Below are 6002 nucleotides of genomic sequence, written 5' to 3' on the forward strand. Positions count from 1 at the left end.
TTCTTTTTTTTTTTTTTGCTTTATATCTAGTTTATTTTTGTCCTCATTGTTAGTTGTTGTGCTCATATGCTTATTTTGAAGAACATGAGTCATTTCCAGTTTTTGGCTCTTACAAATAATGTGATTTACATCAAAGCATATATTTTTGATCACATATAGATTACATTTCTTTTCATCTTTAGTAGATCATTTTACAAAGTGTTTACAATCAAACACACATATCCACACAAACACCCTTATGCAACCAACTATTAGAGAGGTTGGACACTACCTTGAGTTTGATTGTAAACATTTTTCTTTTTAAAATCTCTTGAATTAGACTATCTTTGCAATATCAATATGCTTGCAGCCAATTAAACTCTACTTCTGTTGTTGTCAACTTTATTTAATGAAACTATTATTTTGTGTGAAATATAAACCTGTGTATGCTTATATATACATAGATATATGGGCATTGGAGCAATAATAAAGTAGGTAGAGTGTTTGCCTTGCACAGGGTTTTCTTAGGTTAGAATCTTGGCACATACCATTTTATCCCTACATCCCTACAAGAGTGATCCCTGAGTTAAAAGCTATGAGTAAGCTCTGAACGATACAGTGTGTGGCTCAAAAACCAAACAAAAGCATCCAGAAACATAAACCCATACACATTTTTATATGTAAAATACTTTTTATTTATTTATATATATATATATATATATATATATATATATATATATATATATATATATATATATATATATATATATATAAGTGTGGATAAAACATGCTTGCAAGCCTTTGTAAACACACTTCCTTATGTACTATGCATATATCTTCAAATTATATAACATAATATATATTTAAATATCTCCATAATTGCATTATGGCATTTGTCAGTCAGTCATCTTGTGGTAAAATAAAACTGTCTTAGAGACATTTGCAAAATAATATTATTCAGCAGTTGACCATAATTTGTTTCTAATTTTGATGTTTTAAGAAATAGTGCTGTTATGAAAAATCATATGCCAATTTTTATTTGAAAACCTTTTTTCACAACATAACAACATAAATTAAGAACCATAATTGCTAGGTATGTTGTAATGTGTATTCATTATTAAATAACTTCTAATTCATTTTCCTCAAGTTGTAAAGTCATAATCCTATTGATATTTACTGTAAAAAATTGTAGTTGTAAAACAACACTTTTTCTGTTTTCTTTCAACTTAGTTACTGCGGGGTCCTGCAAGCCCCCCGGAGGGGTCCGGCCAGCAGGAATCAGTCGAGAGGCTCACGGACGACCGCACCTTTATTTAGCAGGGCTAGAAGCACGACCACACCTGTAAAAATCTGAGAGAGGTTAGTAATAATGACCTTAGACGATTAGACCATTCAAAGGTGACTTTATTAGGGTCCTGCATCTCTTATATAGGGAAGGAGAAGGGGGCAGGCAAAAGGTGGTGTCAATCATACTTTTTGGCGCGAAAGCCATTTCATTACAACTCAGGCTAGATGAAACAAAGGCAGTAAATCATTTTCCAAATAGGGCAAGTGGGCGGTGGGCTAGGAGGCAGGACAACCTACAAGTCATTTCCAGGAAAACATTTTGTGACCTTCTTAGCTGCATTCCTAACCCTTAACAATTAGGAGGTGGCGGTTAATGTTCTACAGAAATAATCTTAGACAAGGTAACATATATCTATTGATAAATGCCTTGTTAACTCAGGAATGTAGTTAAGGGAGTAAAACCTTATTTCTGGGAATGGTACCGGGCTATGTTTGCTCTTCTCCGGGCCACAGAGTTAATTATCTCCTGCAGCTGCACATTCTTTCCTGTTAGCTCAAGGACTCACAGCAAAACTGCACGTAGGCAACTTTTAGGTGAAAAGTTGGACTAAGGCAGAAGACAGCAAAAATGGCCTTTGACAAGTCACAGTATCCAACAAGTTACAAAATTGTTCATTGTTGGGTTAAATCATACAATGTACACCATCCTTTACCAGTGTACCCTTCCAGCCACAGTAACCAATGTCACCTGTTTCCCTCCCATCCCCCAGTCCATGTAATTTATTTTCTTTTCTTTTTCCTCTATGTATATTTCAATTTTATCTGTGAAATTTCTTTCTTTCACTCATACCCCTTCTCTTTCATACTCTCCTTTTCTTTTTTGTTTCCATTGATCATTTACTAACATATTGTTTATTTTTATATGTTAAGTTCTGTGCCATCAAGCCCAGTTTAATTCATTTATATTTGAAGTGATTATTGATAATAAAGAACTTATCTTTTTTTTTTCTTTTTGGGCCACACCCGGCATTGCTCAGGGGTTACTCCTGGCTGTCTGCTCAGAAATAGCTCCTGGCAGGCACGGGGGACCATATGGGACACCGGGATTCGAACCAACCACCTTTGGTCCTGGATCTGCTGCTTGCAAGGCAAACGCCACTGTGCTATCTCTCTGGGCCCAAGAACTTATCTTTTTCTATTTTTAAATTATACTTATTTATTACCTTATTTTCTCCATACCTACAACCTTCTTTGGATAGTAAACTTTTGTTTTCAATTAACAATTTAATCTTTCATTTACTTTTGGATATACTTCATAGATTTTTTTTGTGAATTCTAGAGAATTCTAGGTAATATATTAAATGTATTACAAGTTACTTTGAATTTATTTTTAAGAACTTTCAAAAATACAAAACTTGACAATAATATAAAGGGGAACTTGCTTTTTCCCTTTGTATTATTCTCACAAGTTACCTTTAAAAATAATAATATTGGGGATGGAGAGGTGGCACAGCAGTAAGGTGTTTGCCTTGCTTGCGTCTGACCTAGGATGACTGAGGTTTGATCCCCTGGCGTCCCATATGGTCCCCAAGCTAGGAGCAATTTCTGAGCGTATAGCCAGGAGTAAACCCTGAGTGTCACAGGGTGTTACCCAAAAACCAAAAAGAAAAATTAAAAATAATATTAAATAAAATAATAATATTTAAAAAATTCCCAGTTGTTTTGTGATATACTATATAGTATCATATAAACAAATTACTTTTCTTTCTCTAGATGTACAGTCTTATAATATTGAACTGTAGTATCTTTTAAATCATGTGGTATTAAAAGTAGAATAATCAACACAAACTATAACAATATAGCTGACATTTTGATTTGTACTTATAATAAATCTTTTAAAAATTATTTTTATGTGACAAATAATTTTATTGTAGTTAGGTACTTCACAATCATTTTATTTCTATGTTTTTTAAAACAAAATTATTATATTTTCTTCATAAGCAAAGTGCCCAAGACACTCCAGTATTGTTATCTCCCTTCCATAAAGCTTCATGTTATTTTCCATGGTTTACCACTTAAATCTGAAGAAATTTCTTCCTTTTATTTATTTTATTTTGGGTTACAACTAGTGATGCTCAGGAGTTTCTCCTGGCTCTGCACTCAAATTTTAATTTAGGTGGGCTTGGGGACCATATGGGATGCCAGAGATCATACTAGGTTTGACCACACATAAGGCAAGTGCCAACTGCTGTACTATTTATTGCTCTGGCCCCTCTTTGCCATCTCCTGCAAACCATGACTTCTGGTAATCAAATTCCCTAAAGATTTATTTAATGGTACCTCCATTGATATATTATTTTTGAAGGATATTTTAACTGGGTATTTGCCGTAGCCCAAGCCTACAGGCATGATTCCAACAGGACTGCTGTGGGAAAAGCTCAGCCTCCCCCCTGAAAAAGGAATTGGGGTCCTGGTAGACACTGCTGAGAAAAGGTCAGTTGTGTCTTATGCTTGCAGTTGGCAGGATAGCAGCCATGAACTTTCTAAACATTAATGTGTGATGAGAATTAATAATGCCAAGTACATAAAAAAAATCCTGTGTACCTCTTGCATTAAAATAAGAATTACTGGAACATACCTTAATTACTCTAAGCTGATGGGATAATTTACAATAATATTTTCTCAAGCTGGTAGAATCAGTAATAATATTTTTAATTAGTTATTTAAGATTTTGTAGGCTACATGTGTATTTGGTCTTATAATCACATCTGGTCTTTCTTCACAATAACTCTTTGGTATAATATTAAATGGAACAATGGGATTGTACTTTGTTGATTAATAGTTGACTAGCAATAATATCCAAGAAGAGTAAGTATTTTTTTCTCATTTCTGTTGACTATCAAGAATCATATCCAAAAGAAAATTAATACTTTTCTGATGTCTGTTTATGGTAAATGAAACTGATTACAAAGAATTTACAATATACTTATAACATTTAGATGATTGTCTAATGATTATGCTAACATAATGCTATTCTATAGCAAAAAACATGTTACACTTGATCTACCTAGCTTCCTACTATTGATAACTTTTTGCTTAAATATGAAGAACACCCAATAAATCGGACTCATTTCCAACTACTCTTGAGTATGTCTGGTTTCTGAGTATCTACTCTTTGCCCACTCCTTGCTCCCATTCTCCTATCAATTAACCCTGACCCCCCTCTCAGTGCTGCTCGACTCAGCTGGCAATAAGAAGCTTACTTTTGAAATTTAAAACATGTCATTCTTTCTTTGGTAACCATTATGACTTTGGGTTTTGAGGGGAAGGAATGGGGTGTGTGGGCCATACCCAATGGTGCTCTGGGCTAATCCCAGGTCTGTGCTTTGATGTTTCTCCAATATAAGTTGGAGAACCATGCTGTGTGAGCAACAAACCAGGCTGCATGCAAGCCAAAGTTCATTATTTGAATGAGAAGCTTCTCAACACTACTATTTGCTGCTTCAACCCTTGAGTATTCAACCCTGGATATTTCGATACATGCTTTCTACCAATTGATGTAGAGTTTTGGTCACCATTTCTTTAAATGTTTTTTATTTCTTTGCTTCATTTCATTTTCAGCGATACTTATGATTATGTTGATACTTTTTAATAATTTTTGCTTCCTTATTTTTACTTTACTTCCTTGCTATAGTCCTCAAACTTAATTAGTTCACACATTCTATCATCAAATTAATTTATTCTTTTATCTAGTAAAAGATGACTGTGATGCATACATTTTCCCACACTTTATTGTTTATTTTATTTTACTTAGGGTTGGTACTCAGTGTTTACTTCTAGTTATGTACTGAAGGTTGCTCCTGTTGGTACTTGGAGAAACATATGTAATTCTTAGATGGTCTAATTTTGGCTATTTGCAAGGAAATTACCATAATTTCTGTACTATTTCTCTAGAATTTTTTTGTTTGTTTGTTTTTGAGTCACATCCGACAGCACTCAGGAGTTACTCCTGGCTCTATGCTCAGATATCGCTCCTCTCTTGGGAGACCATATGGGATGCCGGGATTCCAACCACCGTCCTTCTGCATGCAAGGCAAATGCCCTACCTCTGTGATATCTCTCCGGCCCCTATTTCTCTAGACTTTTTATTGATATTTTAATGTCAGTTTATTGAAAGTTTTAGTTATTATGCTTATAGTGACTTTTCTAAAGCATTTTGTAAATATTACATACACTATCCTGTCAGTGAAGTGTTTTCTGCTTTAATTTGTGTTCAGCCAATATTTGCTTGCTTGTCAAACAAACTTAAATATTAGGAGATTGAAAAATTTAGACCTGATGGTTCCTGCTCATTTTTTGTGGGGGAAATAAAAGCATGGAACATCTGACTTTATCAATTTGGTGACCCTTTTGAATAAAGTAATTTTTTCAATATTGCATTTTAATATTTGATTTTATGTATCTTCATTATGTCGCCATTACTAATATGATTTTAATTTTTATTGTATTGTTGTCCTGGACAGTTAACTTCTCACTTCTTTGAATATTATTTATATTACTTTAAACAGACTTGATTATAAAGTATCTGTGTATTTATTTATTTTAATTTAGTTTGGTTTAGTTTATGTTTTTTTTCCTGGACAATTCACTACTCACTTTTTTGGGGGCTGGGGACACCAGCTGATGCTCAGGGGTTACTTCTGGCTATGCACTCAGAAATCTCTCCTGGCTTGGGG

The sequence above is a fragment of the Suncus etruscus genome, chromosome 5, assembly GCF_024139225.1.
Source record: "Suncus etruscus isolate mSunEtr1 chromosome 5, mSunEtr1.pri.cur, whole genome shotgun sequence".
NCBI lineage: Eukaryota > Metazoa > Chordata > Mammalia > Eulipotyphla > Soricidae > Suncus > Suncus etruscus.